At 44.8% G+C, this 24,172-nt stretch overlaps 1 long non-coding RNA gene across 1 annotated transcript in view; it reads left to right on the top strand.

Annotated features, from left to right (window-relative positions):
- LOC128775018 (uncharacterized) overlaps positions 1-21,613 on the top strand; it is a 57,672-nt gene extending 36,059 nt beyond the window's left edge. Inside the window, exon 3 of the long non-coding RNA XR_008419585.1 lies at positions 21,213-21,613. This is a non-coding gene — a long non-coding RNA (uncharacterized LOC128775018). The remainder of the gene's footprint in view (positions 1-21,212) is intronic.
- Positions 21,614-24,172: the final 2,559 nt, after the last annotated feature.

Genomic DNA, 24,172 nt, shown 5'->3' with positions numbered 1-24,172 from the left:
CTGCCTCCGAGGAATAGATGATATCAGTGGGTAGACATCAGCAATTCAATCCACCAGGGAGACCTCTCCAGGAAAATGTTTCTCCAGTGTTGTAATGCACGCCAGTAAGAAAATAGGAATTCCTGCCACTCTTGAGTGACAGATGTGTGTTAGATAACAGAAGTGGGCAGCGACTGTGATAGGAATCTCTGAATGAGCGTTTGTCTCAACAGATCAGTTCAACTGAATTATGCAAAGGCAGCTTTACAACCAGAAAGACCACAAGAGGAGGAAATCAGGCATCTGGATCCTAATCCAGTGCCATTAGATGCTTGTACAAACCGCAGACAAGCTTTTTAACCTTCCCGGGCCTCAGTTTCTTCATCTGTAAAATGAATGGGTTGGACTTGATGATCTCTGAGGGCCCTTTCAGCCCTATAATTCTATGTTATTTGCTAGAATGCTCGTAGCAAATATGTTACACTGTGGTTTATAGCACACTATAATTACAGGGTTCAGAGTAGGAGAGAACACCGAATCCTAAATCAGCTCAACGTCTAATTCCTGTTCAGTCACGTCAGGCCAGATTGTTTTTATCTACATGAAATGAAATTTACGGCACTGCCTGCTTTTAAGGGGGGAGGTGAGGAAGCTCCAGGAAACCTGTCCAGGTGAAGAAGTCCAGAAAGCTATAAATAATAATGAGACTAAGCACCAACTGGGACACCTTCTACTTTTTTCAAGGCATGCTCACAGTAAATCCATAAGATAGATGGACAGTGGTTACTTTTTCTTTCTTCTTTCTTTTCTTTCTTTCTTTCTTTCTTTCTTTCTTTCTTTCTTTCTTTCTTTCTTTCATTACCTTTGTCAGATGGGGAAAGTGAGGCACAGGCTGGTTTTTATGATCTGACCAAGATCTCCTTATGACAGAGCCAGGACTAAGACCCAGATTTCTTGACCCCAATTCTAGAATTCCTTCCAACAGTCAGTGTTTCCTTCAGGGAGTCAGGTATCATTATGTTCTCATTAGCAAAATGCTCCTTCCTGATGACTAGGAAAGTTGCTGGCAAGCATCACTTCTGTTGACAGGTGTCGGAGAGAGATGTGTCATGGGCGGTGCGAGGGCCACTTTTGAATGTTTTCTCTCACCGTTTCAATATCTACAGAGGCAAATATCGATGCACGTTAGGGTCTTTGGCTCATGAGCTGAAATAAAAGGAGAACTCTAGGCGCATTTCGATAGACCTATCATTATTTCAAACTGTATCCAGCCAAACAGAAATGGGGTTTTTAGGATGTCGTCATCTGTTCTATCCCCTCATTACAAGGCTTGGTTGGAGCTCTTGCTGACTCTTTCATCTGAGCCCATTTGTAATTTCGCTTTACATGACTCATCTTAAACTTTATTATCACATTCATTTAATAACGCTGGTTGACAACACTTTAAATGGTTGGCTTCCCATGATACAAGGCAATTACTTTTTATATTGCATCTTTAATACAAAGTATTGAGACAAACTCTTTAAATAGCAAAACAAAGAGGTAATGGTTTGGGGGCTACAGGAATTGGGTCCAGACAATATCAGAAAATCAAAATACAGAAACAAGGGAAAGACAGAGTAGGATGAACGTTGATAAGCATAGGGAAGAGATTGTGACTAAGGTGGTCTCGGCATTTCTTTCTAGAAGCTTGGAAATGTGGAATGGTCTGGTGGTTTTTATGATGAGGTAGGCACTGTATTTGAGGTTTATTTCTCCTTCTATATTTCTGGAAAAAGGATTTAAAAATGACAAGACCTAGCTTCCAAGGATTTTAATAAAAGGGACCCATAAAGGACAAAGAGGAGGGATGATAAATCATCCTGAGTAGAGGAGGATTTAAAAAGATGAGTTCAAAGCCTAATCCAGAGAGAACTGAGTTCTTATTGCCTCGGGGTGTGTGGGTGGTGGCTCAGGGCTTTACTGAGAGGCCGGGGTGGATGGCAAAGTGCAGAGGTGGAGGCAGATAGAGGCATGCAGGGGGGTAATGACACCAAACAGACTAAAAGGCATTTTTTCTAACCCCAGAGATTTCCAACAAGGAAGGGAAGAAGTCAGGGAAGTTTGTAGAAGAAGATTTCGCTCCAGACTCTAGAAGAGATCTGTTGTCCCAGCAATGGTCGGTGGTATTGGCAGGGTTCAGTGCAAAACTGTGGCCGAAACCATTTGTCCTTCCAACTACATCCCTACTCCACTGACTTTCAGTAACCCTTGCCCTTCTCCTTTGAACTTATAGTGCCCATGAACTTTCTCAGGTCAAGGGTGATCCCATGAGTTCTACAGTTTCATTACAAGATTTGATTTGAACCCTCTCTCGTTTTCCCATCTGTTTCCCATCTGATTCATTGTCAGTCATTTTAATTTAATTTCACTTTTTAAAAAAAAATTTAAAAATGTTTATTCATTTTTGAGAGACAGAGAGAGAGGGAGTGTGAGGGGGGGAGGGACGGAGAGAGGGAGACACAGAATCTGAAGCAGGCTTCCGAGCTGTCAGCATAGAGCCCAACATGGGGCTCGATCCCATGAACCGTGAGATCATAGCCTGAGCCAAAACCAAGAGTCTGATGCTCAACCGACTGAGCCATCCAGGCGTCTCTTTAATTTTAAATGCAAGAGAATGCAGTCCCTCACCCACGGGTATTTGCACTTTAATTTCACAGCTAGGGACAGCGGGCAAAAGCTGTGTCTCTTGGACTGTCCCAGAGTCCCTTAAATGATGCGAGCTAGTTGATGACCTGTTCTACCTGGAGTAAGGACTGTTACATAGCTCAGTTGCTTAAAAGTGCCGTACCTGCCTCCTCCAACAGCTCCAGCTGCCCTGTCACACGTTCTTTATTTGAAGACAAAGTTCCACCACTCACCGACTCAGCTTCACACTCTGCTGTGTCCTCACCCTTCCTGACTTTCCCAGCGTTGACTTGGCTACTTGCATTTGACTCTGTTCTTGTCCTGTCTGTCCAACCTCACTTTGCAGCCTTCCTGGCCAGGACTTTGACTTCCTCTAAGCCTCATCTTCCTCCCATCCCAGCAGGGACTTTGCCAGCCTGTGACCACGTCCCCTCCCTGCCTACTTGGACTCCAGGCGTTTCCTACCACCTGGACTCCACTCTGTGGGCAGTGCTCAGACTGCAGAGGGCCAGGTATGCCCCAGCCTGTTTCACCAGAGCAATTTCACAAACCTCAGTTAATTTATGGGCTGGAGCAGTGGTTTTTGGAAAAGTTTTTTGAGCCATAGGATCCTCTCTTCAAATGAAGTCTAGAGTGGAAGTCCTCATTTGTAAACCAGAGAGGGTTGATCTACAATACTTAAAATGAAGAGTCGAGTCTCCCCTGCTTACCCCTCTCACTGCCCCTCCCTCCCCCATAGCATGAGAAACATGGCTTTGAAGCCCTTGAACCAGAGGACTCGCAGCTCTTTTATCCCAATCACACTGTCCTTGCCCAATCCCACCCACGCTCGTGAATCAGCTGCCAGCTTGTACTGGTGAATCTAAATCACTGTCTCCTGATTTACCCTCACTTCTGGTGGCATGGTTCCACTTCCTCACTAGACTTTACCCCACGGAGGCCCGTAGGTTCCCCAACGAGTCTGGAATATCATCCAGTTATCTTTCCTGCCATGCCCGTGCCCCACGTACCTCTTTTCTTTCTTTCTGTCTTTCTCTCTCTCTCTCTCTTTTTTTTTTTTTTGTACATTTATTCATTTTTGAGAGAGAGAGAGGCAGAGAGAGAGGGAGACACAGAATCCGAAGCAGGCTCCAGACTCTGAGCTGTCAGCACAGAGCCCGACGCGGGGCTCGAACCCATGAACCGGGAGATCATGACCCGAGCTGAAGTCGGATACTTAACTGACTGAGCCACTCGGGCGCCCCTACCTCTTTTCTTTCTTGCTTCCTATGTACACTGATGGAATTTTAAGGAAGTTTGCAATTATCCTAGAGTGCTTCTGTGATCTCAGCTCCTGCATAGCTAACCAGTCACCAACTCCTATGCTTTCTACCTCCAAAATCTCACTCGGATTTAAAGCCTATTCTCTATCCCCCCTGCCACTGCCTCAGTTGGGCTTTGGTCATCTTGGGTAGGGATTATGCCATTGACATCCTGACTTCGTGCTCCTCCCTGAGCCATTCCTCAGTCCGTAACAAAGAGGAAGCCTTCACAGACGTGAGGCTTGGATTTCCCATTGAAGAATGGGTAGGATATTTATAGGTCTTCCTTTGGCCAATAATCACGATCTCGCTACATTCTAAGAGAATATCTAAGAGTATGAAGCTCATTTGAGGTTTCTCACGTAAACGTCCATCGAGGGAAATGCAAATATAGACTATTCATTGATGTGCTTTTTGTGTCTTTTTTCCTGTTAGAGTGACTTTTGCCTCAGGCATGGGCGTTGTGTCGTCGAACAGCTGTTCTAGTGAGCAAGGAATCCCATGGGCAACCTACCGCCAATGCCCGTCATTCACAGAAGACAATCTTACTGTGTTTCTCATTGTGCTTCATGATTAACCGGCTGTAAGAGAAAACTAACACACAGAAGTGATTGTTCTGTCTCCCGTAGGAAGGGTCCTTATTATGACAGAAAAGTTATTTTCTTTTCTGTGGTTTCTTAAGGGTTCTCTAATTGGGTAACCCCCTGCTGACCCCTGGCTATGGTAGTTTCTACGTTGACATCTTTGTTCCACTCCTTGCACACAGAAGCCAGAGACTAGTAACTCAAACCAACACAGAGCATGAGATAATGGGGCTCTATAACCCACCAGTATTTAAAAGGCAATGACCCCTTAAGTTCACTGGAGTTACCTTCCATTAAGAATTTTTCTCGCCTGCATATAAGAGACGGGGTGTGTGTTACAGCCCCACGTCTGCTCTCGGTGTGGACTGAATTGATCTGTCAGACTTCAGGGGCTCGAACTTGAATTGCTTTGGAATGCATCACTCTACATCTCCTTGGATGATAACTCAAAATAAGGCCAAAAGTTTTTCTTTTCTTTTCTTTTTCTGTGTGTGTGTGTGGGGGGGGGCGGATATTTTAAATTGGGGAAAATATAGGGGCACCTGGGTGGCTCAGTCAGTTAAGCATCCAACTTCGGCTTAGGTCATGATCTCACGGTTCATGGGTTCAAGCCCCACATCGGACTCTGTGCTGACAGCTCAGAGCCTGGAGCCTGCTTCGGATTCTGTGTCTCCCTCTCTCTCTGCCCCTCCCTCACTTGTGCTCTGTCTCTTTGTCTCTCTGTCTCTCAAAAATAAATAAAAAAGCATTAAAAAATTTAAAAAAACTCTGGGAAAATATAAAGGGTAATGGAACAAAAACCTACATTTCTACCATCTAGAAAGATTAACTTCTCAAATATTTTCTTATTTACTTGCAATGTTTTTCTTTCTTTCTTTCTTTCTTTCTTTCTTTCTTTCTTTCTTTCTCTCTCTCTTTCTTTCTTTCTTTCTTTTGAAATAGAACATTGGAGATGAGATTGAAATCCTCTTCAGCCAACAACCCCAGGCCCTGCCCATTCCTGGTCCCCTTCCCAGAGACCGCCATCACCACGAGGTGGTGGGTGTCCATGTAACCCATTCATTTGTTTTATTTTCTCCTACCAGTATGGAGTCTATTTATTGCATTCTTATTCTTTCAGTGGCAATAAGGCTTAATTCAATTTTATTTTTTTAAGTAGGCTCCACACCCAACTGGGGACTCAAACTCACAACCCCAAGTTCAAGAGTCAGATGCTCTACTGACTGAGACAGCCAGGAGCCCCTGGTGCAATACAATTTTAATATGCCTACTCCTGTTTATATTCTTCTTTCAAAGCCTACGATCCACCAGCACCTCTTTAATCCTTAACCAGGCAGTGGAGGCAACACTCTCCCAGCTCCTTTCACACACTCTCCTCTCAATGCCATGTGATCGCATTTTATTTAGTTCATGCTTGTTTCCATGGCACTGACATTTCTTTCCTTTCTTCTCTTCCTTCGCCTTTCCCTTTCTTTCTCTTTCTGTCACTTCTCCTGTGTTGGTTTATTAAAAGATATTTCATTAGGTTCTCCCCCACGTTCTTCATATTTTGTTCCCACGCCTGTTCCTTACAATGTCTTCCTTCAGGACGGGTTTACTTTTCTTTCTTGTGGCGGCATCTTCTTTGCTCTTTAGTGGTTCTTCCAGGAAGCGTCCGAAAATATACTCAGGTTGTCCATGTCCTAGTGTCTCTGACGATGCGTTTATTCTGTCCTCATCCTTAAAGGAAAATTAGGACAGGCATAGAATTCTAAGCTCATGGCAATTTTGCCTCCGTCCTTTTAAGACATTACTCAGTTTTCTTCTGGCATTTTTTCCCCCTTAATTGTTCATGAGAACTCTGTTATTGGTAGTTCTTTTGTGGGCAATCTAATTTTTTCTCTTATAGCTTCTATTGCCTTTTCTTTCCCCTCAAAATTTCTGCAGTTTTAATATGACATATAGATAAAGATATAGAGATATAGAGATATTTAAAGTTTATCAATCCCTACTGGGTATTTTTATTTTGACTTGTATCTTTCTCTTTTTCCAGAGATTTCCCCAGTTTTAGCAATTTGTGTATTTTCTCTCCTTTATTCTTTCTGTGTTCTCCTTTCTTTTTGGAAATCTGTTAATCAAATTCTTGTTCTATTCTCTGCGTTTTAAATGATTTGCTTTTTTTTTTTTTTAAGTTTATTTATTTTGAAAGAGACAGAGAGCACAAGTAGGGGAGGGGCAGAGAGAAAGGGAGAGAGAGAGAGAGAGAGAGAGGATCCCAAGCAAGCTCCGAGCCGTCAACACAGAGCCTGACTCGGGGCTCGATCCCACGAACCATGAGAATGTGACTTCAGCTGAAATCAAGAGTCAGATGCTTAACTGACTGAGCCACCCAGGTGCTTCTAAATGATTTGTTTATAACTTCCATGTCTTTATCTCTCTGTTCTGTGTTCTGGGACATTGAATTTGAATTCACTAATTCTTACTTTACCTGTGTTTAGTTCATAAATTAACATGCCTGTATTTTTCTTAGGCATCCATGGTTATTTCTTGATTTTCTTACTTTTCAGTACAACTTTTTTTTTTTCTTTTGGAATAATTTAACATTTTTCTAATATGTCTATGCATTTGGCACAAGAGACATTCCTACATATTGGAACAGAGGGCAGGGGATTTAGTGTATACTCAATCCATAATCTTGGTTAGCTTTTTTGGATTATAGTACATTTCATCCTTTCCTGTATTGTGCTTCGTATTGTTGTAATGACCATATTTTCCAAACCTTAGTTTTTCATGGTCCTTAGTATTTCATGGTCCAGCAAAAGGATTGTTTTATAAGCTGTGAATTTATTTAAATGAAAAATCTTACAGAGGTATACAAACAGACCACATTTAACAATTTGTTGAAAATAATAAAATTACATGAACCATAATAATCCCACCAAAATCCAGAGTGGAAAAGTCAGTATGAGCAGAGTAAACATACCTGAATCTGTGTTTATGCCTCAAGCAGCCACAAGGCCTAGAAGATTCCTTCTCATTCTGTTATGTTTCTAGATGTAGGAGGTAGAGATGAAATGAACAGGCACAATATTTTATAGGTTTTCTTTAAAATCTCAAAATAAACTGTTTTCTTATGATTTACTTCTTTCTGATGACAGTAAGGCCTCGCCAAACATTCCAGTTATTTGAAATTCCTCAGTAGTCTGATGGCAATTATAATGGGGGACTTTGTTTGTATCTGAGAACTGGTCACATTTATAAACATACAGACTGCATCCATTGTGAAATTCGTGTCCCTTCATTAAAGAGAAACTTTACCGAACATTTCTTCATCATTGCTTCAAAATCATTTTTGTATTGTTGCCAAGGTTAGAAGTCAGTAGCCTCAATAGTGAAACAAAGGGAAAGGCAAGTCTTTCTTTCTTTCTTTCTTTCTTTCTTTCTTTCTTTCTTTCTTTCTTTCTTTTCGTAAGTGGGGAAAGGGATCAGATTCTCTTTGTTACTTTCAGTACTCATGTTTGAAAAGTTTTGGTTATGAAGTCAGAGAATTGTGTTACACTTAAGAGCAAATATCATATATACATCTTCCTATGTCTTTCTGGTTATTAATTAATGTGCTAATGATCCCAAGAAGTTGCTTAGCTGGAACTTGCGGTTTTAAGTAGCTGTTCTGGAAAAAAAAAAAAAAAAAAGAAAGAAAGAAACTTGGCCAGATTCCCTTTATAGACCCAAAGACTTTAGTACTTACCATACAATGATGGATTTGTCCTCATTTTTGGAAAATTTTGCAAAATTAAAGTTACTTATTGTTTCGTGTTGTCTATGAACCCTGCTTCGAATGATGCATTGGGCTCATAACTGGCAACGTGCTCATCTTATAGGTCCTCGGAGAGGTCAGGGGATGGCCCGTGACACTCCCTACCCCCTGAGGTAATGAGCTAGTTTCAGGCATAACTCTCTAAATGTCTCCTTGACAAAAGATACGAGTGGGCAGAGATCTGATTGGACATTTGAGAGAAGAGGAAAATCCACAAGCAAGGGTAGCATCAACGTAAGTGATATCTAAATCTTTATTCTTTCTATACTTCAGGGTAGAGAATAAAAGGGCAGTAGAATAGTTCTTTTTCCGGAATTCAAATCGGGTCTGGACCAGAAAGGAGTCTCTGCTGACACTGACGTTTGTCTAAATCATAAGTCACTGGCATTTAACACTAAGTCCCATTAGTCACTAAGATTTGACAGAGTTTTGTTTTGTAAAGTTTATTTATTTATTTTGAAAGAAAGATGCATGGAAGGGCAGGGAGAGAGAGAGAGGGAGAAAGAGGGAGAGAGAGTCCCCCAAGCAGGCTCCACACGGTCAGTGCAGAGCCCATCTCGGGGCTCGGTCTTATGAACCATGAGATCATGACCTGAGTTGAAATCACGAGTCAGTTGCTCAACTGACTGAGCCACCCAGGAGCCCCAAGACTTAACAGATTTCGATAGCTACTGTTGTCTTACGAGTTCTCTCGAATTTCTACATCTGTGAAGGTCTACATGATTGCTGTTTTCTTTCCAGATTCTTGCCTGGGACTATTCAGGATAAACATCCAGAAATACACCATTTCTTCTGGGATGTCGGCATTTTCTTCTTTTCGTCTTCATTGACGATATAAGTTAAAATAGAAGTAAGCTAAACACTCGTAAACCTTGACAGAGAGAAAAAATGCCTTCCGATACACGGAGTACCAATCTTTTAAGACCACTTAGTGTTTTCTGTACATGACTTTATATATCCTTGCAAGCTTTTTTGACCTTGGGAGCAGGAAGTTTCAATTCCTTTGCAGTTACATAAGAAAGCTGAAGTATTCAGAAAAGAAATAACTTCTAAGAGGGGTATCAGCAGTCAGAGAAGGAGCCAGATACGGAAATCAGGCTCCAAACACTCCAGAACCAGAGGGAAAGCTGGGAGCACCGCTCAGGACGGGGACAGTATCTGAGAGCAGATTTGCAGTGTTTGAAAGCAGATTACACGTAAAGGTGTTTCATGTGAAAAGTAGACACAGAAAGCGAGCGTTTCCTGTAGAAGAAACTTACCGAAGGCTATTGAAGTTACCTCACGCGGCCTTGACAATAAATTGCATGCCGAAAGCTCTTGACGCGAATTTTATGGCCTTTTTTCATCTAAATGGCATCTCCCTCGCTTATCGTCACACCAGATTTGAACTTCCTAGATGTATATTTTGAATGTTCTCGAAAACACTGGGTGGTTGCAGCCTGATGGCTTTAGGCTGCCAATCCCTGGTGGGGTTGAATAACCAGGGATATCCCCTCCCCTTCCCCGTCCCTAACCCCTCACCCGGGGTGCGCGACAGGAGGCAGGCATTAAAGAATGGTGGTGGCCTTGGGGTTGTATCCAGAACCCTCCTCCTCCAGGGCCTCTGGGTCCCCACCTCCCGCAGCATAATACCTTCATTTACTAAGTATGTGCCTGGAAAGCTTCCCCAAGAGCCGCATTCACTTACGTCCACACTTTATAGCGGTAGGGTTGTAGATATGGAGACCGAGCACGCCAGTGCCCCACCTGAGTGAGGGTTTTGAGAAACATTCCCAGTCTTACATCTCCTTTTGAAATGTCTGCTTCGGGAATAAGGGCGGAGAATTAGGGAATCAATGGGATTAACTAAATTCACTGCCCTCTTATTCCTTATTTTTATAACACTTCGGGGTTTTGTGTCTCATTAAGAACCTGGCCAAGCACTCTGTTTCAGCAATACCATGTTCCAGATAGGAGTAACGTGCTCCGTTTCAATTTGTGGCTCATTTGTTTTCCATGTTTCTTTAGCACCACAGGCCTGAGCGCCAAATCACCTCCCCCGAGGAATGAAGGAACTGGCTTCAGGAGAAGTTGTGCTAAGATCACCTTTGTTTCAAGCGTGTAAAAATCCTTACCTCCAACTCTATTCTAATCTTTGCGACCAATTGTGTAGGCCCTGCCAACTTTTTATCAATATTGCCTTCTTTCCTGTCTCCTTCTGCTTCATTAGCCTGTAGCAACAAGCCAACAAACACAACCACCAACAAAGAAGCCTAACACAGAAATGGAGAGCTCCTTCTCAGACAACATGCCAGCCAGGAGAAGGGGGAATGGAGGGATGGAAAGCAGAAAGGGGACATTGAAAGGGGACATTGAAAGCTGGAGGTCATGTTTTTCTACATTCTGTTGCCTGGTCCCTTTCAGTGAGCTTTGGTTTCCTTTAGTCCCGGGAAGGGGATTTATGCTTATTTTTTTCTGACTAGGTTAACTATCTCTAAATACAGTGAAATAATTCAGAAACTCTATTTCAAAGACCTCAGGAAATATGGGGAAGAAAGGAAGGAAGCAAAGCGTGAGCCACAACCCACAGCCTTGTGAAGGGCTGTGAACTGTTCCGTGCGGAGGCTGGAGGCCAGATCTCCAGTGTAAGAAGGAACTCACTTCTCCCAAGAGGGTACAAGGGGAAGCTGCCGCCGGAGAGTCCTCCGGCATGAGCTCGTGTCACGGCCATCGCGCCTTCTGTGTTCGTGTCCTAAGCCTGCTGTACCACGCAAGCACCCATGGTGGCATAAAACAACTGTAGGGACACCCGGGTGGCTCAGTCTGTTAGGCCTCCGACTCTTGGTTTCAGCTCAGGTCATGATCTCATGGTTAGTGGGTTCGAGCCCCGGATTGGGTTCTGTGCTAACAGTGTGGAGCCTGCTACGGATTCTCTTTCCCTCTCTCTCCACCCCTACCTAGTCTGCTCTCTCTCTCTCTCTCTCTCTCTGTCTCTGTCTCCAAATACACAAATAAGCATTCAAAAAAAAAAAAAAAATTCTCATCTCTTCCACCACCGTCACCCCTGTCTATCACCTCCCATATACATGACTGTGGTATCTCTCCAACCCTTCACCTGCTTCTACAAGGAAAGAAAGAAAGAAAGAAAGAAAGAAAGAAAGAAAGAAAGAAAGAAAAAGAAAGAAAGAAAGAAAGGAGGAAGGGTGGAAGGAAGGAAGGAAGAAAGGAAGGAAGGAAGGAAGGAAGGAAGGAAGGAAGGAAGGACAGCACAACTGTATTCTCTCATAGTTCCAGAAACCACAAGTCCAAAATCATCTTAGATCAGCCCGAATCAAGGTGTTGGTGGGCCATGTTCCATCCTGAAGGCCTGTGGGTGAATCTGTACCTTGTCACTCCCAGCTTCTTGTGGCTGCTGGCCACATTCTTTGACTTGTGGTCGCATCGCTCTCATCTCTGCCTCTGTGTCACATCACCTTCTCCTCTTCTGTCTGAAATCTCCCTCTGCCTTGCTTTTTTAACACTTGTGCTCACAGTGAGGGCTCCCCAGATCATCCCAGAAGACCGCTTCTGTTTTAAGATCCGTATCTTTATCACATCGGCAGAGTGATAAGCCGACACGCACATGGTCCAGGGATCAGGATGTGGGCTTTCTGGGCGGCCGTTACCCAGCCGACCACAACACCCCCTGTTGTCTGGCACTCAGATGTTGGGGAAGTGGACTCGCTCGCCATCTCCCTGAAGAGTAGTTTGTTCCAAATACGGAGGAACCCATTTTAGAAGTTGTGGTTCTCAAGGGGCGCCTGGGTGGCTCAGTCGGTTAAGCATCCGGTTTCGGCTCAGGTCATGATCTCACTGTGGGTGGTTCGTGAGTTCCAGCCCCGCGTCCGGCCCTGTGCTGACAGCTCAGAGCCTGAAGCCTGCTTTGGATTCTGTGTCTCCCTCTCTCTGCCCCTCCCCCACTCACGCCCACTCGCTCTCTATCTCTCTCTCACAAAACAAGTAAACAGTAAAAAAAATTTTTAGAGAAATTGTGGTTCTCAGGCCAGATTGGGGGATTAATGGTCCAGAGTAGGATTTCTAAGGCTAGGATTTGAGCTGGAGGAGGTGTATTCACTACACTCAAGTCAAGTCTCCCTTTAATCTCCTGGGTATGTGGCAGGACCCTGTGTGCTTTGAAGGATGTGGAATTATAGGGTGTTTCCATTGTCTGCAGCTAAGCCTGCCTGTGATGCTAAGAGCCTTGCATGAGGCAGGACACCGACCTGACACTGGGAGGGGAGGGGGAGGAAAGAAAGTGGCAAATGGGATATGGTCGTGAGGGATGGATGGCATTTGTGCCAAGGCTGATTCAGAAGATCCCTCTCATATTCTTCAGGATCTGGCTTCGTTTTCTCTGTCTTAACCCTTCTCACGTTGCCTCTAGTAGTCTGTTTGCCTGGCTGTCTCCCTAATCAGGCTGAGGATGAGGGTCTGTCTTCTTTGTCCCCTCAGCGAGCCCCAGCTTGTGGCATGGTGCGGGGGCATATGATAGAAGCTCAGTAAACACGTGTTCGATTGAATGCATGAGTGGAGAAGGGAAAGGAGGAGATTCTGGGCAGAGGGTTGGCAAGAGAGGATGCTTGGTGGCACGGCAATTGTGTGCAAGTCAATGCTGAGAGAGTCACGGGGAGGAAAGGCGGACCGTGAGACTACGTTTGGCTCGTGGGATGGCCGTTCTATCTTTACCATGGCTGGCAGTACACGTGTGACTCCTCTGGGCAGATGTGCGGGAGGTGACGGGCGGTTCCTGGCCCGGCACACCCCGCCAAGGCAACAAACTGTGTCGGAGGGGATAAGAGCTGTGGGCCTTGCAGCTCAAGTCCTGCGTGACCTTGGGTATGTCACTTACGCCCCCCAGGCTGTGGTTTTCTTGGCTGCAAAATAAAGGTACCTCCAACAGCTCTGACCTATGGATTAATGGCACCAGCCACGTCAAGAGTGCTGCAGTGTCCGGGGGGTAGGTAGAGCTATTGTTATTGTGATTATAATAATCTGTCAGACGCCCGGCTGTGGGGCTCAGAACAAACCGTGTGTGGCTGGGTGCACCTCGGTCCACACTTCTGCCTGGTGCTGGCCCTCCCTGGTTGCCATGAGTGACTGGTGGCTTGTGGGTCTGCGTCAGGCTCCAGGGGGATCTTGATGAGGAGTCGAGGGGTTCTGGAGGGTGAGGCTCTCCATGCCAGTATAAGCAGCAATTGGGCTCTTTCCAAGGACTAAGTTTTGGCCCTGAGTCCATTGTTTGTTTCCAGCTTGCAAAGCGCTTGTCTTGTAGCCTTGAGAAGCTGAGCCAAGGGTCGCTGGGAGCTTCAAAGCATCCTAGCTCCTCTTGAAGAAAAGGGTCAGATGAGGCAAGCTTTGGTGCCAATCCGATTTGAGAGCCAGACTGTGTCTTTGGACCTACCTCTCAAAGAGATTAGACCAGAGATCAGAGCCAGTGGGACCTTTTCCAGTGTTAATTGGGATTAATTATAAATAACAACACAGAAGCCCCTCACCCCTGTCTCTCCCGGTGTCCTGTCTTACATGGTGAGCTACGGAACTTGAAGACAAATTTTGGAGAAATGTGAGCTGCTTTCAGAGTCTCCGCCCTTGTGGTGAGGGCTGCCTAGCACGTTTCCCCCTTGGCAAAAGGGCTAAAGGTCAGAAGGAACATTGCATTTCAAATTATCCAATGGCATAGGTAAAACCCATTTACCAGTTGGAACATCTTTTTAATAGAGGAGGCCCTCACCAGAGTCCTAATTAAAAATCAATGTGATATATAATTAAATTCTAGTGATCACATATGCACCAGCTCGTCTCTTTAGCTTTTAGCCAGAGGCAGAGAAGGAGCACTCTTATTGATCAACTCAGGAGCCCTCGAGGTTGGTCAATACGAGATGTCTCGTCTGAGGGCTGGTGGCTGCTCAGCTGGGCAGCGTCTGAGCGCCCAGCCTGAAGGACACTCCCAGCGAAGCATCCCACACCCCTGATCACCGAAGTGCTCTTCCCGGAGGGCCAGGACCCTGTCCGCAGGCCTGCCTCCACCCTGCCTTCCATCTCCCTGAGCAGTGAGTTCCAAAGAGGAGGCTTTACAAAGAAAGAGGACACAGGTCCGTGTTGTACAGACTCAGGCTGTTAGCTCAGCTCCCTTTCCCCAGTCCACCATGGACACGCCCCCTTGTTATTTTCAGCGTGGGCTGTCAGGTACCAAAAGGGCAGCTGAGTCAGGAAGATGAAGGATCACATCGGTACCGACTTCTGTGAAGACAGCGAATGCCTTTAACCGTTCAGGCCAGTCCTAGGATACCTCGCATCCTACCCCTTTTATGTGGAAGAGGATTATTGATATTGTCCTTAAAACGAAAAGAAAAGAAAGGAAAGGAAAGGAAAGGAAAGGAAAGGAAAGGAAAGGAAAGGAAAGGAAAAGAGAAAAGAAAAAGAAAAGAAAAGAAAAGAAAAGAAAAGAAAAGAAAAGAAAAAAAAGAAAAGAAAAGAAAAGAAAAAAGAAAAGAAAGAAAAGAAAAGAAAAGAGTGATGGTGACAGGTATACAGTCCTTCTCAAAAGACTTCCACATTTTCGATTTTTGTCCTCTCGTCTGATCCTCGTCACAATATGGTGATGTGAGGCATGGAGTGTTATTTTTATTTCCCTTTTACCTATGAGCGGTTCCTCCTCTGAGCCACAGAGGGCTAAAGATGTCTCCGGGCGTATGCAGCCTGACACATTTCTGGAGTGGAAGGGAGGTCTCTCTTCTCCATGTCCTGAAGTGAGAGACCACGTCTCTCAGTGACCACTGTTGACCCTTGTCCATGCCAGGGTCTCCTGCTCTCCAGACAGCTTTCTCTGTCTCTTTTTGAGCTGAATTTAGTCAATATATTTTTAATTGATGGCTTTCCGCCCTCCCCCCCCTTTTTAGATTTTATTATTGAAATATTTACATATTTTTGTTGTAAAAGATTTAAGTTATGTGTGAGAATATAGAGCACACATTGAAAGGTCCACTCAGGGCTTGGAATACATTCACTCCCACTGTCCTCTCAGGCCACCTCCCCCTCTTCTCGTCCCTTTCCCTTCCCCTGCCCCTGCTCCTTTTTTCTCCCTCTTTCTCCCCTTACCCCTCTCTCTCTCTCTTTCTCCCTCTCTCTCTCCCTCTCTCTGTATATGTAAGTAAAACAGAGATACTACTTTGCACAAAGAAAACAATGGCTTTAGAAGTCTGGCTGGGGGGAAAGCAAGAATTTTGTCAAATTCTCTCCTTTATATGAAAGAAAACGACTGAACACCTTAGGTCTCGGAATTCTCCCAGAGAGGCCCCTGGGTGGCTCAGTGGGTTAAGTGCTGATTCTTGATTTTGGCTCAAGTCAGAATCTTACATTCGTGGGACTGAGCCCCGTGGTGGACTCTGAGCTGGGTGTGGGGCCTGCTTGAGATTCTCATTTTCCCTCTCCCTTTCCCTCATTCTCTCTCTCTCACACACACACAAAAGGAATTCTCCCAGAGTATACAGCTGGAGCTGACGTTAGAAAGGACGAGGCTACAGCATAGATGAAAGACTGGAGACATCTGATGGTTCACCGCCCTCGGCTGTGTGGGGAGACAGGAAGAAAGATAAGTAAAAGCCCGCGAATCATCTTCGGTTTCTCCCTTTCCTTCCCATCCCATATGCCGTCTCTCAGCAAATCTCCTCAGCTCCACCTTCGCAATATTTCCCAAATCCGATCCCTGTGGACCCCTCCCACTCCCCACCAACATCCTGGCCAAAGCTGTGAGTATCTCCCCTGGGTTTTTGCAGTGGCCTCAGTGGCAAGCCAGGGCCACATTTTGAAATGACGAGAGCTGATTCTTAAAGTCCCAGGAACTTTGCAAGGTGGTTGTTAAGTATAGCCGTGGTTAAAAATTAAACAATGTCCGTATATATGATGGAATATTATTCAGCTATGAAAAACAAGGAAATTCTGCCTTTTGTGACCGCATGGATGGACCTTGATGGCGTTATGCTAAGTCAGATACAGAAAGACAAGTACTGCATGATCTCATTTATATGCAGAATCTAAAAACATCGAACTCATAGAAACAGAGTAGAATGGTGGTTGCAGAGGCTGGGGTATGGGGAAGATAGGATGTTGGTCAAAGTGTACAAAATTCCAGTTATAAGAGGAGTAGGTTCTGAGAATCGGTTGCACCTAGCATGGTGAATATAATAAACGATCTTGTACTGTATACTCAGAATTGCTAAGGGAACCAATCTTAAATATTCCCACCCAAACAACAACAAAATGGTAACCATGAGAGATGGTGGACGTGTTCATGAAGCTTATTGCAGTAAACATTCTGCCATATACATGTGAGTCAAATCAACATGTCACACATCTTAAACTTACACATTATTCTATGTCAATAAAGCTGGAAGAATGAAATAATATAAACTTATCATTAAATTACAGAAACCAAGGTAACGAACATTCAAAGTCATCACTTCCCTGGGGCACCTGGGGGGCTCAGTCGATTAAGTGTCCGACTTTAATATGGTAATAATGCTTCCCTCCACCTTACAGATGAGGAACTTAAGAAACTTGCTCAGCTCACACAGCTAGTAGGCAGAACTGGAACTTAAATCTGTACTCTTTCCAAGAGGAGGAGGTTTCAACAGACTTTATTAGAGAAAAATGTCTGAGGTCCCCATGAAAAATTGAAGTTTCTTGGGGACTCTAAATGATATTGGAGAATGCCCATCGGGGCATGATGGAAGTTTTGCTGTCTGGATAAAGAGACCATGAAAGGAGGTATAATGACTTTCTCAGTCACCAGATCCATATAAGGTTTTCTGTGTTCCAGACATTTGTAAATAGGGGGGTAAGTACTATACTCTTGGGCTGGCCTATTGGAAGTGACTTGCCTTGGCTTCTCCGTGGGGGTCTCAGGTCAGGGCAAATGGCAGCAAGGCAATCGTAGCCCTTCTTGCCATGGGTGCTATGACAGGACTCATGGGGGCTTCAGAAGTAGTAAGCAACACATGGGTTTTAAGGGTCCTCTTCTTCTGGGCCTCTTCGAATTATAGGCTGGGGCTGTCATAGTGTTCTCAAAATCAAGTAAACCCAAGTTGCCCCAGAAGCATGGTGGGCCCATTTGACCTTAAATTTTTCCTCTCTACTCATACATTTAGATCGTGTCTTAGGACAACCTCAAAAAAACGTACATGGCTGTTGAGAGAGATGGGTTTAAGTTTGAATCGGGGCTTTGGATCTTTCTGGTTATCGTCTGCAGGCCAGTTATTTTGCTTCTCTTGACCTCAGTTTCTCCATTTGCACCACGTGGATACTGTTGGAATGAAATGAGACGAAGTGTCTGAAGAACCTGCTGAAGTGCCTGGTGCACGCGGTCCGTGGGCATCAGGTCCGGGTTTCCTTCCAGAAATGCAGGTCAGGGCCCCTCAGCAGGGATTTGTTTGGCCCCACCTGACGTCGTTCTCCCCACCGGTTTCAAACTGGGCTGCTCGCCTGTGGCCAGGGAGTGTATTCCAAAGCATTCCTGCTTGCCAGCTCAGGCCTTGGGGCTGCTGTGAAGCTGCGATTCCTTTCATGGAGCTCATGTGTGTGACAGGGTGTGCCCAGCTCTTAAAGTGCTTTGATGAAAATGCCTTTGTGCTAAAAGCTCTATAAATATAAGGAGCAGACCTGGGCGTGGAGTTTCCAGAATACTCCCAATGTTAGCTGTCATCAAAGGCTCAGGTCATAGAAAAGTTGGAAATGGAGGTGGTTTGCCAATTCGGTGATTCTCCAAAGCAGGGATGGCTTTTCTTTTTCAACTGCTATTTCTTGACTCACTGTGCTTGATTGTACAAGGCCCATCTTGCCTTTCTTGTATCTTCTGAGCTACAAAAACCTGATTTCAGGTATCTTTAAAAAAAAAAAAACCCTGCTAATCACATAGTCTCCCTACCCACCTCCATACCCCACCCAACCTACTTACCATCCAACAGCACCCAACAGCACCCCCTGGTGGCCATCAGGGAGCTTCTCTGATCCCACACCTTTACCAACTCCTTATCCTTCAGTAGGAAATGTACCCATTCGTTTGTTCGTTCATTCATTCATTCGTTCGTTCATTCATTCGTTCATGCATTCACTCGTTTCTTCAACAACTTACTGACTAATTATGATGCCCCAGGTGTTGTAAACACTAGAGATACCAATGTGAACAGATACGATTCCCGTGGGAGTCACAACTCAGTAAGAAAGCAGATGGACAAGTAGCTGATTATAATCGTAAAATGACCACACCATACGATGCCAGCGACAGGACCAGAAGCATACTTATCTTCATTTCTTCTACACTGATATTCTCCTTGTCATATTCTTCTTTGTATTAGGTGGCATGGAAGCAGCCAAGGGAACTTTTATAACTTTTATAAAAGGAAGGTTGGGTTTGGGATGCATTTTGCTTGGGTCTAGTGAGGGATTTTTAGGTGGCTTATAGTTAAGTTGCCGTTAGCCCTCCTCATGCAGAAATGGCTTCCAGAAATACTTTGGTCATTCACTTTTGTGACTCAACAGGCTGTGTCGTCAGGCTTCACGATCAGGGGTTATATCACAATTTAAACATGTCTCCTCACTCCTGGCACCAGGGCTATGGGCGGAATGGAGAAATGTGATTTAAACGCACGGAGCCAGCAACTGGTCTGTGGGATGTCTTTCGGGTCATCAGACACATCTGGGACGTTGTAAGGGGAGAGTTTGGCTATGGAAACACTTGACCGAGGTCTCCCTAGATTTGACAGCGATCTTAAAATTGTATACGACGTTTCTAATATTGAGCTGTGAAGCTGAAAGAAATGTTTTCAAACAACCTGTAATATACACCAAGTTCCCATCAACTGTGTTAGAGGCAAGAGAATGGATTCTTCTTTTCTCTGTATAAGAAACGGAAGATCTAAAAACGCCTCATGAAGAAGTGATGAGGAGTACGCAGGTAAACAGTAGAGGGAAGAAAACTATTACGGAGGCGTGTAGGGAACACTACGACAAACTCTGTAGTATTTGTAAGAATTGTAATATTTGTGTTATTTGTCAGGTGTTGTAGATCTGTACTTTGCCGCGAACGTTCTTCTCATTCTAAATGAACTTATGCACACACCTAATTCTCTCTTTCAATTTGTATCCTTTCCTCCCATACTGTATCAACTCCAGACCCTACAAAACTTGAATCAGACCTCAGGAAGAGACCCTGAGGTTGCCCCGGGGATCCGTGAGAGTTCATGGAGCATCCACGTATGAGCGGAGAGATGGAAGAAATATACGAGCTTGCCAAGTGGCAAAGCAGGGGGGCGGGGAACCTGGTGAGGGGACTTTCCAGGCAGAAGGACAAAAGAGAGAGCCCATGAGAACATTTCCACACAGTATAGGAGGGCATTGCGATTGTGGGCACGGGAGACCCTAGAGGCCGGGCCAGGTCATGAAGAGGGGCTTCTGTTCTACTAAGAGGTTAAGCAATGGAGAAGCACTGGGGAGTTTCGGCAGGGGATGGACGGGTGCGGGTCTGGGAGGGCTCCAATGTTCCTGTCTTTGTCCCTTGCAGCTTTTGGCCAATTCTGCCTTTTTCAGCCTTTCTTATCTCTGTGTACACATCTCCTTTAACCTTCCTTATTTCTTATGCTTTGGGTTAATTCAGAAAAATGTTTCCCGTGTCTGCCCTCCTCTCTGTCCTGTGCATGCAAATTCTTAATCTCGTCCCTCCCATTCATTTGTGAAATGGGAATGACCTCAGTCATCAAATAGAATAAAACAATATTGGTGAGCGCTCACTGTCTTAGTCTGTTTGGGCTGCTATAAGAAAATACCACAGGGGCGCCTGGGTGGCTCAGTCAGTTGCGCGTCCGACTTTGGATCAGGTCATGATCTCGCAGTTTTGGAGTTCGAGCCCTGCGTTGGGCTCTGTGCCGACAGCTGGGAGCCTGGCGCCTGCTTCGGATTCTGTGTCTCCCGCTCTCTCTGCCCCTTTCCTGCTCACACTCTGTCTCTCTCCGTCTCTCAAAACATAAAATAAAATGTTAAAAAAAAAAAAACCCGAAAAATGAAAAGAAAATACCACAGACTGAGTAGTTTATAAACAATGGAAATCGATGTCTCACACTTCTGGAAGCTGGAAGTCCAAGATCAGGGTGCCAGCCTGGTAGAGTGAGGGCCCTCTTCCCAGTTCCTAGCCAGTGCCTTCTCGCTGTGTCCTTACACAGGGGAAGGGACTCTCAGCTCTTTGGAGCCTCTTTTATAAGGCACTAATCCAATTCGTGATGGTTCTACGCTCATGCTGTAAGCACCTCCCCAAGGCCTCACCTCCTGGTACCATCAACTTTGAGGGTCAGGGTTTCAACATATGAATTTCGGTGGGGGGGGTGGGGAGGGACACAAATATTCCCGTGTGTGTGATGTGCTGAGGGATTTAGTTGCTAATGAGAACAGCAGAGACTCTGTCTCTAAGAATTAGCTTGTCCCAGGGGCGCCCGGGTGGCTCAGTAGGGTGAGCGTCTGACTTCTGCTCAGGTCATGATCTCACGGTTCGGAAGGTTGAGCCCCGCGTCGGGCTCTGTGCTGACAGCTCGGAGCCTGGAGCCTGCCTCAAGTTCTGTTTCTCCCTCTCTCTGCCCCTCCCCTCCCTCTCTCACACTCTCCCTCTCTCTCTCTCTCTCTCAGAAATAACAAATAAACATTAAACAAAAAATTTAAAAAAAAGAATTAACCTGTCATAGAGAAGCAAGTATCTTTGACATTAAATGAGAAGAGAACATAAACGATATACTAGTTGAATGAAATGGCATCGTTTTACCAGACAGAGTAATCTCTTTCAAGAGTTTTATAGTAACTTCCAGACCTTTTCCTCTTTCTCTTTAGGAACTTGAACGAGTGTCTGGAAAGCACTCTATGAAGCAGCAGGGGAAGAATTCTCTCAAGTTGCTAAAGCCGGGATGCTATGGTGAGCCAGCCTTTACCAAACACTCCACACGGAATATGTACAACTTACAAGTTCAAAGGGAGGTGAAGTAAACGTACTTTTAGGAAACGGAAATATGTTTGTCAGCGAATTTATATTTCCACAAATCTCTTATGCGGACACTCAGAGTAAGAAATGTCGATAGGAACGAGACCACTCGGACCTGATCACATGACAAAAGCAGCACTATATTTAGAATCTTAGGCTTTACAAAAATTTTTTCCAATGTGCATTTAATTTTTGAGAGAGAGAGAGAGAGACACAGAAAGCGAGCAGAGGAGGGGCAGAGTGAGAGAGGGAGGCACAGAATCCGATGCTGGCTTCAGGCTCTGAGAGCTGTCAGCACAGAGCCCGCCGCAGGGGCTCGAACTTGCAAACTGCGAGGTCATGACCTAAGCCAAAGTCAGATGCTCAACCAACTGAGCCACTCAGGCGCCCTTAGAATCTTAGGTTTTGAAAGTTGAAAGAAACTAACATGACTTCATCTTCCCCCCGCCCCATGTTATAATTTCTTCCAGTTTTCTTTGTTTGGATGAGGTGTCTGTATCTATGATGTTTTTAAGAAGCATGCTCAAGCCCTGGGATGTTTATTTCATTTGTGTAAGATGTGAGTATTTATCCGTGTGAGCTTGTCCATGCTGCCGATCCTCCCTGAAGTGAATCTGTCGTGTTCTGTTTCAATGCGTCTATGCGATCTGCTGAGCGAATCTTCCTGCAGTTTGCGATTCTTTCTTCCCAAACATGTGTCTCCTGTTTGTACTTACGTGGAGACACTGTCCTCCATTGATTCTTTCTGGTAGTCATTCCCTTACCTCTTTATGTTCTGACATTAAAAGGGGTTGGCTTAAATCACGTCTCCAGGATAAATGGCATAAAGATCTTGGTCACTTAAGCGTTTCCTGCCTGTGTGCATTTTCAGACATCGGCAATGGCTACCCCGTGAAGATACTGTCCTCAAAGATCAATGATTTCTGGATTTTCAGGGCTCGTCTTTTCTACCAATTAAGCCATGGGCCTTTCCTTTTCAAACATACATTTGCTTTGATATTTCATTACATGAGAACGTGGATTCAGCCATTTGAGCGTGTGGATGTTAGAGTGGCAGTGACTTCTCTACAGAAAGATAGGAACATTTGCATCTTCTCCCATTTATTTATTTATTTATTTATTTGTTTGTTTTTAAATCCTTGCATATTTTTATTTTTATTTATTTTTTAAATATTTATTTTTGAAGGAGAGAGAGAGAGACAGAGTGTGAGTGGGGGAGGGGCAGAGAGAGAAGGAGACACAGAATCCGAAGCAGGCTCCAGGCTCCGAGCTGTCAGCACAGAGCCCGATGCGGGACTCGAACCCACGAACCGTGAGATCATGACCTGAGCTGAAGTCGGACGTTTAACCGACTGAGCCACCCAGGTGCCCTGCATCTTCTCCCATTTAATCCCAGTAACATCTTTGGGGTTTTTGTTTGTTTGCTTTTTTAATGAAGGCCAAACAATTTATAATCTAGGAGAATGAGATCCTTAGGAGTTGTACATCTTGGCTGCACCATATCCCTGTATGTGTTTGCCAAGGGAAAATTTGCAAGTACACATTTCGTTTAACAGGACAGTTGAGCCTGTGTTGTTATACAGGGAGCTAGGGTCCTAACCTCTAGCAGGGTTGAAAATCCACATGTAACATACACAGTCGATTAACACATATTTTGTATGTTACATGTATTATATCCTGTGTTCTTTTTTTTTTAATGTTTATTTATTTTAGAGAGAGAGACAGAGAGAGAGAGAGAGCGCGAGCAGAGGAGGGACAGAGAGAGAGGGAGACACAGAATCTGAAGCCAGGCTCCAGGCTCCGAGCTGTCAGCACAGAGCCTGACACGGGGCTCAACCACGTGAACCGTGAGATCATGACCTGAGCCAAAGTCGGATGTTTAACCAACTGAGCCACCCAGGCACCCCACCCCCCATCCTGAATTCTTACAATAAAGCAAGCCAGAGGAAAGAAAGTGTTGTTAGGAAAATCATAAGGAAGGGCAAATATACTTATGGTACTGTACTGTACTTATGGGAAAAATATCTGCATACAAGTGGACCTCGGCCGTTCAATCCCATGTTGTTCAAGAGTCCGTCGTATTTGCAATTTGGACCCCCAAATAGCGTGCATTGTGTAAATTCTCCCTTCCTCAAGAATTTGCTCCCGAGACAAATATTTATTGACGGTCCACTCTGCGGGAAGCCCTGTGCTTGCCCTGGGCACACAGATGTCTTACAGCCAGGCCTTGTGTCCTTAAAGAGCTCACAAAGTTGCCAAAGGGGAAAAAGCAAAGAAAAATGTAATCGAGGGGCTATTTACATACAAACGCTAAGCTGCCAAGTTGGCAAATTTAATAATGGCATCCCCAAGTTAATAGTAAACAACTTTCCAGCCCCGAAGGCTTTGTGCCCCTGCTGAGGCTGGATAAATGATTTTACCACAAAATATTGGATTAGAAGAAATTCATTTATGGTTTCCATGGGTTCTAACAAAAATGTGAGCGCCGCTCTGACTAGTTGAAACTCAGAAAAACTTCTGAGCCTTTTCCTTTCAGTAAAGAAGTCAGGATCTTGAAGACGCAGACAAAGGGGAACTGGGGTTTACCCTTGTTTGTTTCCTTCCCTGTCGTGACCCCTTCCAGGATGCTGAGCCACAAGTCCTAGAAATAAAGAGATACAGTTGGTTGCCAGAGGTTACTTGGCCCTTAAGTAGTTTTGTTTTGAAGACTAGCCAGAAATACAGAAACAATCTCATTGACCTTTAGATCAAAAGCCACCGGAAGCTCATAGAGGAAGAAAGAACCAAACGACGATGGCTGGCTCTTTTGGGG

The sequence above is a fragment of the Panthera pardus genome, unplaced genomic scaffold (assembly GCF_024362965.1).
Source record: "Panthera pardus isolate Hobbes unplaced genomic scaffold, ASM2436296v1 HiC_scaffold_6, whole genome shotgun sequence".
In the NCBI taxonomy this organism is placed as follows: Eukaryota; Metazoa; Chordata; class Mammalia; order Carnivora; family Felidae; genus Panthera; species Panthera pardus.
Note: the sequence above shows the minus strand (reverse complement) of the source record. Positions and strands in the feature narration are given on the sequence as shown.